Source organism: Myotis lucifugus, unplaced genomic scaffold, assembly GCF_000147115.1.
Source record: "Myotis lucifugus unplaced genomic scaffold, Myoluc2.0 scaffold_201, whole genome shotgun sequence".
NCBI lineage: Eukaryota > Metazoa > Chordata > Mammalia > Chiroptera > Vespertilionidae > Myotis > Myotis lucifugus.
Genome location: NW_005871249.1, coordinates 2,030,351 through 2,039,594, shown reverse-complemented (window position 1 = coordinate 2,039,594; position 9,244 = coordinate 2,030,351).

The following is a 9,244-nucleotide window of genomic DNA, read 5'->3' as shown; positions in this document are numbered from 1 at the left end:
CACATTTATGTATCATTGCTCAATGAAGAAAATGTATCCTGAACTGAGTCTCTTTAAAGGAAAAAGACCCTGGAATTTGTAATCAAGACAAGAAGAAGGAGAACCCAGGTACTGCATAACAAGGGAAACTGTCGTCTAATGAGGGACCATGTAATAGGAATGAGAGTTAAAGATAAGGTGGTTGAGGTAAGTTTTAGGAATAGAACATTTATTATTTATTTACACATAGGAAAATTGCAAAATTGAACTAGAATTATATTCTTCTAGGAACTTATTTTACCTCCCTGAGATGGACTTCAGCAGACCATCTCCTGGAAACAGTGACCTGAAGACAATAGCTTAAAGGCCTAGGCATGCTTTCATACATATGTTCTCTACAATATTTTTATTTTAACAGGTTAGAGGACGACAGGACACAGACAAGTGCAATATTCTTGGACAGAATTTAACTTCAGTGGAAGAAATGTTGTGTTCTAAATATGAGCAGAAGCACACAGCAAGAGCGTGGTGGCTGCTCAATACAACTCATTGTTCTCTAATTTTGAATGGGACACAAATAAGAGAGCATTGCAATCCTGTCAGTTTAAGAAGGAGGGAAAAGGATGCATTATTCATGCTTATTAGATTACCTATGTGAGTGTTCATTTAAAGCAGGGGTGGGGAATGTTCAGCCCACGGGCCACATTAGTCCCCAGAAATCAATTGATCTGGCCCTTCCAAGACATGAAGGGTGAGTAAATTAAATGTTTGACCTGATACAGCAGGCTAATTTTTAAGTTGATAATTGTATATGGCCCATGAATGATGTTATAAACATCCAAGTGGCCCTTGGCAGAAAAAAGGCTCCCCACCCTTGATAAAGAGTCATCACCTTAAAAAAAGTCCATGAAACTAGACAATAAAGATGAACATACTTGAGATTTACTGTATGAAAAAAAAATTAAGTGATTCTTAAAAAAAATAAAGGTGGAAATCAAATGGTATATTTCTTTCTTGATCAAAATTTCCAATTGCCAAAAATATATTAAAATGAGGTGTATATTACTAAGTTCATACTAAAAGTATGTAAATCATGCTGAGTGCATTTGAGAATTTTAATTAATAAGCCTTTTATGCCATATGGACCTGGTAGCCACTCAATAAAAATAGATAAATGTACTAAAAACAACTTACCACTATTTTTCTCCCCCCATCTTGAAATATAATATAGATATTACAATTTTACTTGATATTATTTATCTTCAACATTATCAAATTAACTCCACAACTTATTATTTTATGAAAATTAAAATAAGAAAAGAATAAAAGAAACACCATTGCCAATAATAAATTGGAATGATACTCAACATTTAACCCTCCAATCAGATCACAATAAAGTAACATGTACCTGGTTTTTATTGGAATTTCACAAACTGGATAAAATTCTACGTGTCCTTTGCAGTCAAACAGGCCATGTTTTACTAATTGATCATATTCTTATTCACTTATATATTTCCAGGCTGAATTATGCCAGACCCATGTAAACACTTAAGAAGCATCCTCTGGCCCTAGCCAGTTTGGCTTAGTGAATAGAGTATTGACCTGCAGACTAAAGGGTCCCAAGTTCCATGCTGGTCAAGGGCACATGCCCGGGTTGCAGGTTCGAGCCCCAGTAGGGGCGTGTCGGGGGCAGCCAATCAATTATTCTCTCTCATCATTGATGTTTCTGTCTTTCTTTCCATCTCCCTTCCTCTCTGAAACCAATAAATATATATAAAGAAATATTCTCTGAGTGTTGTCCCTCTGGGGAGCAGGCCTTCGCCTTTTCTTCCCCCCCAGGACCTTACCTTTGCCCTTCTCTCTCCTAAGCTCCAAGGTCCCTTCTTTTGCTTCTGTAACTTGTTTCCTGAGCCCACACAGCCCAGCTGGCTCACTACAACTACCTCTGTAACGTTCTACATAAACTTTCTCTTATAAAATAATACTCTATGAATCAGTGAGAAAATGAATGGAAGAGTAACTTTTTAAAATTTCAGCTTATTAAGATAAAATTGACATGTAAAATGGTAAGATGTAGTGTTTTGATACATGTCCATATTTTGAAAAGATTTCCTCCCATAGAGTTAATTAACACTTCCATCACCTCATGTAATTAGCTGTGTGTGTGTGTGTGTGTGTGTGTGTGTGTGTGTGTGTGTGAACAGTTAAGGTCTACCCCCTTAGAAAATTTCACTTATCCAATACCATTATCAATTATAGTCATCATGCATCACATTAGATCATCAGACCTTATACCTGAAAGTTTGCACCCATTTACTAACCTCTTCCTATTTCCCCACCCGCAGCCCCTGGCCACTTTCTACTCTCGGTTTCTACATGTAAATTTTTATTCTTTGGTTTCTATTTTCAGCAGAATTACCTTTATATGAACTGCAATAAAGTAAACTATACAGTATGTAAGGAGACCAGGAAATGATGACCGACTTTCCCAATCCTTGCATACCTTCCATTCTTACACTCCACCTTGAACACTGGTACCTACTTTTAATAAATTGGGAGGGGTATACATTTAAAAACAGACATGCAGATATGGTGATAGAAAGACTGATGACAGTAAAACTCATTCTAAGACACTGGGTGACTCAACTTGGTGCAAAATTCCACCTAGCCACTGCCTGTGTGCTCCCTTCCCCCAGTTTACTCCTAGATCTCCACAGCCCATGCCAAGAATGGAGAGGAGTATTGGGGTACCCACCAGTTATCAGAAAAACAGCCAGCTGCAGGGCATGAGTTACCCTCTGCCTCAACCCTTGGTCAATAAGCCCTCAGGTTTGAGTCCTGGCTACAACATAGATCAGACTGTCTCTGACCATGTAACTAGATAGGTAAACCAGAATTATTCTAGAATTTCAATGCATCAGAAACTATATATTATCACTTCACTCAAAAGGCAAGCACATCTCATCACTACTCATATTTGGAGTCCTTGCAACTTTTGTGTCCTTTGGATGTGATAGACTAAATTAAGGGCACTAGCCAAGTGGAACAAATGTTATATCTAAGAGAAGACCTGGACACATGTGGCTAGGAGTCACAGGGCTAATATTTTTAAAACTATTTCATTGCTTTCTTGTATTTTTTATATTTTAATTAATTTTTTAATATTTCATGTATCTGAACAAGTTTCAAGGAAACAATTTTGAATATTAAAAATACTTTAAATGGTAGGATTCTTATAACAGAAACTTTCAAAAGCACTAAAAGTTAATTCTATATAATAAAGAGGCAATATGCAAATTGACCCTCACACCCTCGCATCATCATAAGATGGCCACCCCCACGTCATCACAAGATGGTTGCCCCCACATTGCCACAATATCATCGCCCACATCATCATAAGAAGGCTGCCACAAGATAGCTGCCCCCATGTCATCACAAGATGGTCGCCCCACGTCCTCACAAGATGGCCACCCTCAAATCATCACAAGATGGCTGCCCCCATGTTGTCAGAAGATAGCCTGCAGGGGAGGGCAATTGGGGGGACCAGGCCTGCAGGGGAGGGCAGTTGGGGGGGACCAGGCCTGCAGGGGAGGGCATTTGGGGGTGAGATCAGGTTGGCAGGGGAGGGCAGTTGGGGACAATTGGGCCGGCAGGGAGTGCAGTTCAGGGCGATCGAGCCGACAGGGGAGCAGTTAGGTGTCACGGGGCCTCTAGTACATAAATAAGAGATTATAAGTCTACTCATCATTATTAAAATCATTCTTAAAATCCTTATTTGAAGAAAACCTTTAACAGAAATAGAGTATAATGATAGTATAAATGAGTAAGTGCATAAACAGATAAACTGACAAACAAACTGACAAATAAATAAACAAGAATAAATGGCTGTCGTTATAAAAACAGAAAAATACTATGTAGTATCATTTGGTATTTCAGAAATCAGAGGTACATTTATCAACACATGAACTAGAATAAAATAAAAATTTTATTAATTTTCAAAAAACGTGTTAGTAAGTAATTATCCTTTTACATTTCACAAACAAGATGCTTTAAACAAGCCATAGGAGTTGTTTAACACAGAGATTGGTTACATCAATGTTCCCATTCTGATCAAGCCATAGTAGCTGCCTGGAGAGATGCAGTGGGAGGGTCTTTTCCAGACTCCAGGAAGGAATGCAATGATTCATTACCGTACAGCAGGCTGACTCACTTAAACACAATTTGCTCATATTTATGTCTTTGGAAGAAGTAATAGGACATGGACATTGTCATTTCAAAAGTAAATGCCTTTCTTGAGAATCGTATGTACTGAACCACACTGTTCCTCACACTGTGAGATTCTCTCCTCTCAAACAGTAAAATTCCAGTGAGAGGAAATGAATGGTCTCATATGCTTGTTACTAATGTTTTTCAGAGTGCTCACTGTGCATTAATAACTGAAGGCTTTAGGATCCAAGTCCATAATAAACTTCCAAGGCCACATCATGAGGCAATAAACTCATAGGAAAAGCATAGAATGAACTACATTAGTTTTTGGAAACAACACAGAATCATTCATGTTTTGCATAATGTTGCCTCAAAATCTGGATGGCTTTACCAAGAGTTCTTATTCTTTATTAAGAAAAATTGCATAGCACTTCCTACAATTCTCCAAACTGTCAAAGCCACAGCCTCTCTCCCTTCCTTTTTTATAAATTATGGCATTCTACCATACTCCAGACACTATTATAGTAGGGCTACTCAACTATTTTAATACATAATTTCTCTCATATTATGCAAAGTGTATACTCCCAAAGTCTGCAATATTAAAGAGTATTTTACAAATCTGTAAAGTTTTACTGTCATCCTACAAAGGTTATTCTTTTATGAAAATATACATTCTTTGAACTTGAAAAATATAATCACCATTAAAATTAATAATACAGAATTAGTTCAATAATTAACAAAGTACTGTGTATACATTATTTACATATTTGATACTCAAAGATTAATTAAATTCTTATTACCAGAAAATAGATAAGAGGATTTAATGAAAACAAAGCAAAGGGTTCGTGTGATTGTCAGTTCTGTGTACTAACAAGCCAAGAGTATCCCATGAGAGACTTCAAAGCACTCTCAGCCAACCATGAAATAGTGCAGCTGATCACATGGTTGTGTTTATTATAAACAATGAAATCCAAATAAGTCCTCATAATTGCAAAGTGGTATATTGTTCAGGAAAGTGAAATTATTCAATGAAGCATTTCAAAAGTTTATTATGATCAATATGGCAGACCCAGGTGGATGACTACAATTGTATGAGAAAAAAACACTGTGTATCATCATAATTTCATTTTTCAAAAATCTCTATTTTAAAAATTATGTATAATATTATTTCTAAATGGTTTACATTTTTTTTCAAATTTTCTTAGAGAAACAATTCCTGTAAATGCTTCCAAGATAAAAGATAAAGACTTAATAAGACAAATAAAACTATTTGAAGATGGTGGTCACCTGCTTAAATTACAAGTTGTAAAGGTCATGTCTTTATGCTATGTAGAACAAATTAATTAAAACACACAGTTCAGACATCAAATTTTCTGCAAATTATCTTTACCTAATTCTTAAGTGAATAAAACAAAAACTTTTTATTTTTAACATTCATTTTATATTAAAAATAAGTAATAAATTCATAAAGTTAGGCATAAGAACAAAAGACGTAATACATATAAAATTGCTAATAAGTGTTTCATCAGTGTGTTGTGCAAAATTTTCTCATTTCATAAAAAGATTTCAAAAAATTGCTAAATGAAAATGTAATTAAAATCAAACTTTAACAGTGGGTAGAGTGAGATTTTCTTTAAAATGTCTTGGCCATTAAAAATAAAAATTCCATAATAAAGAAAATGCCATGGATCTGATAAAATGAAATCACCCACACTTTGGAGTTAAAAAACAAAAACAAGCAACAACACAGAGTAATGAGCGAGGCAAAATAAATCTATGTTCTATTTATAAATCCAGAAGACTTCCAAAGTATCAAACAGGCAAATCATCAGCCATAATCACCACAATGGTATGTGTTTTACTGACTTAGCATTGTGGATAACTCAATTTTAAGATACTTCTGAAACTTGTTTATATTTTTATTAAATTTTTAAATGCCCATGCCATTTTAATTAACAAGCGTGAAAGTCTTGTAACAGTGCATATCTTTCCACCATCAATAGAATGGATGCATGCAATCTAAAAGGAAACATCTTATGCTTGATCTCTACTTATCAATTTAGTAATAATGCCTTTTTAAATGATATTGAATCCTAAGTACAGTACATATATAAATAAAATTAAACTAACAAAAAGTACTTATTTTTACATTTCCCAAACAACAAATATTAAAATAATACAGCAAGTAGATTTGGTATTTAGATTAGCTAAAGGAATTGTGCTATAAATAGATTTATTGGCCAAGTTTGTGAGAGACTCAAAATGGTATCCACCGGTCCCTTGTCAATTACATAGACTCTTCATAGATCACACCTTTCTCAGTGGCACCTAGTTTTAAACAGAGATATTTAAGAAGTTGGATAATAATACTGTAAACTTATATAATGAATTCAGAATATACATATATAATATTAAAAGATAAAACTACATTATAGCATTGGAATCAGACAAAATCAGAAAAGAAAAAATGATGAAGGAATTCAAGAGAAAGCAATTGCTACTGTTTTGGAAATTCCAGAAGAGATTCCTAAAAAATGTAAGGAATACAATTTAATTGGCCAAGAAATATTGTTTTCTATATTCCATTTTATGCACAGCACTATAATGTGTATGATACAGATTAATTAAAATCAAGAAATTATTATTTTAGTCACATTTATCCTTTAAAATTACAATTTTTTTCTTTTATACTTTATTCTATTATTTACTTTTTCAATTCTATTCTTCATTCCAATAGTGGACTAGTGTTTGCTTTAAAGTTTAATTTATGAAAATGGGACACATGGCAAAGCTAATCCAATCATTTATTGAGTTGTGTGTTCTTTTTACAGAGATATTTACACACACACACACACACACATACACACACAGAGTGCTTTATATAACACTATTTATTTTATACAGACATTGTGTCATCATTATTTCAGACTGAGATTCCAAGAGATTTGTTCAAAATTATGCAATAGTAAATGAGAAAAAGGAACCACAGCTCAAAGTCATCTGATAAATCTCATGTATTATTTCAATACATTATAAATTTCTTTATAAATTATGGCTAAATAATTGAGAGGAGTATCATTATTTTAATAATATCAAATAAGTTATCTATTAAATGGGAGCTCTATGGCCCTTTTTTTAAGCTTTAGCTGCTACTCTAACTCCTCTGAAGATTACTAAGCAGGTCTAGGTACAAACTAAACATTATGTTTTATAGAAATTCTTATCTTTAATAATCCAGGCCCCCTTTAACTAAACCACTGATATGTTATTTTTCTTATATTTCATTTAATGATGCTGATTTCCAGAGCTTTTATATAGTTCAGCCTAACTATTAATTGATGCATATAAACATAATTCAAAAAGTGCAAGAAATAGAAATGTATAGAATATATATTCAGAATAGAGAAAAGATGTATTATCCCTCAAAGGAAAATAATATACAAATGGAATCAGAATCTGTGATGCAGACATTTCCATAATTATTTTTTTTATCCTTGAATTCATATTTTATGGATTAAGATGTTAGCATAAGTGGATATTGATAAATTCCATCAACATTTTTCTAAACCATGGAAGTTTGGCTGTGAGTAATAAGACTCAAAACACTAAGTTTCTTGCATAATTTTAATGTTTGAAGCTGAGTAATTTAGAGAAAGCAAACTTTAGCCATTATAAGAGAGTACTTTGACATTCATGTCAACAGGGCTTAAGTCAGCATGTCTCTTCTGATAGTGCAATTTGCTTGGCTTTATATTGTCCATTATAATTCCACTTTCTTGCTAAGTCGATACAATTATATTGCTACAGGGACTTCATTACGGGCACAGGGAGGCGGCAGCTGAGGTACACAATTTTCCTCCTGTGATGCAGAACTACTAAACAGTTATTGGAATGATGGTCTGCAAAGGGCCAATAAAAGTTGTTGTCTTAAATATTGTTATGCCATTATATCATCTGACAAAAGATAATCAAAACTTTAAAAAATGTTTATGCAATGGAAATTTTGCTTTGAGAAGCATTCTGATTTAGGAAGGGTACTACATAGGGGTTGTTTCTCATTTATTCATTTAAACATAATTCAGAATACACATTATCTCTAGACTGTAGATTCCTGGTGTGAAATTTGAGAGACCTAGAATTTATGGGTATCTGATATGCCTCCAAATAAATGTGTAACAATGAAGAATAATGAAATTCTTCTTCTTGATTAGATTGCTGTTTGCTCACAACAATACCAATTTTAGAACTAAAGCTGACGTTTTATGCTGATGTTGCCCAGTATTTTTTCTTACCACCATAGCTTTAAACTATATGTTTGGATTCATATGCATAATTCTACTCTCAAGTGGCATACTAATTGATTCCTTTCTTAATTATAGGAGGTTTAGCTCTTCTGAGTTTTATGCTTTATTTTCTGCCATCTGCCCTGGTACAATATATCTCATACACATTACCAAGTCTTAAAAACTTGACATTTTTTACTACTTTTCTTATTCTCAAAAACAAGAATGACTATAAAAAAACACACTTTCTAACAGACATGTCAAAGATTAATAGTCATGAAATTCCTCTAGCAAAATTCACGGTTATTTTCTACAAATTTTCATTTTAAGTTACATTGACATTTGACTAAGTTTTACTGTTGACTACGTGTCAGGAACTGAGATGGGCTCAGAGATCTCAAATTTCTGAAAGAAACAGGATTGTCCCTTAAAGATGCTCAGAGTTTCCAGCGGTTCTCAACCTGTAGGTTGCAACCCCTTTGGGGGTCGAACGACCCTTTCACAGGGGTCGCCTAAGACCATCGGAAAACATATATAATTACATATTGTTTTTGTGGTTAATCACTATGCTTTAATTATGTTCAATTTGTAACAATGAAATTGGGGGTCACCACAACATGAGGAACTGTATTAAAGGGTCATGGCATTAGGAAGGTTGAGAACCACTGAGTTAGACGGACCAGTAGAGCTATAACGACAGTACAGCCCAGTGTCTTTCTGCACTCCCTAACCCAATGACATGACTCACTTATGTTTAGGTAATTTAATGACCAATT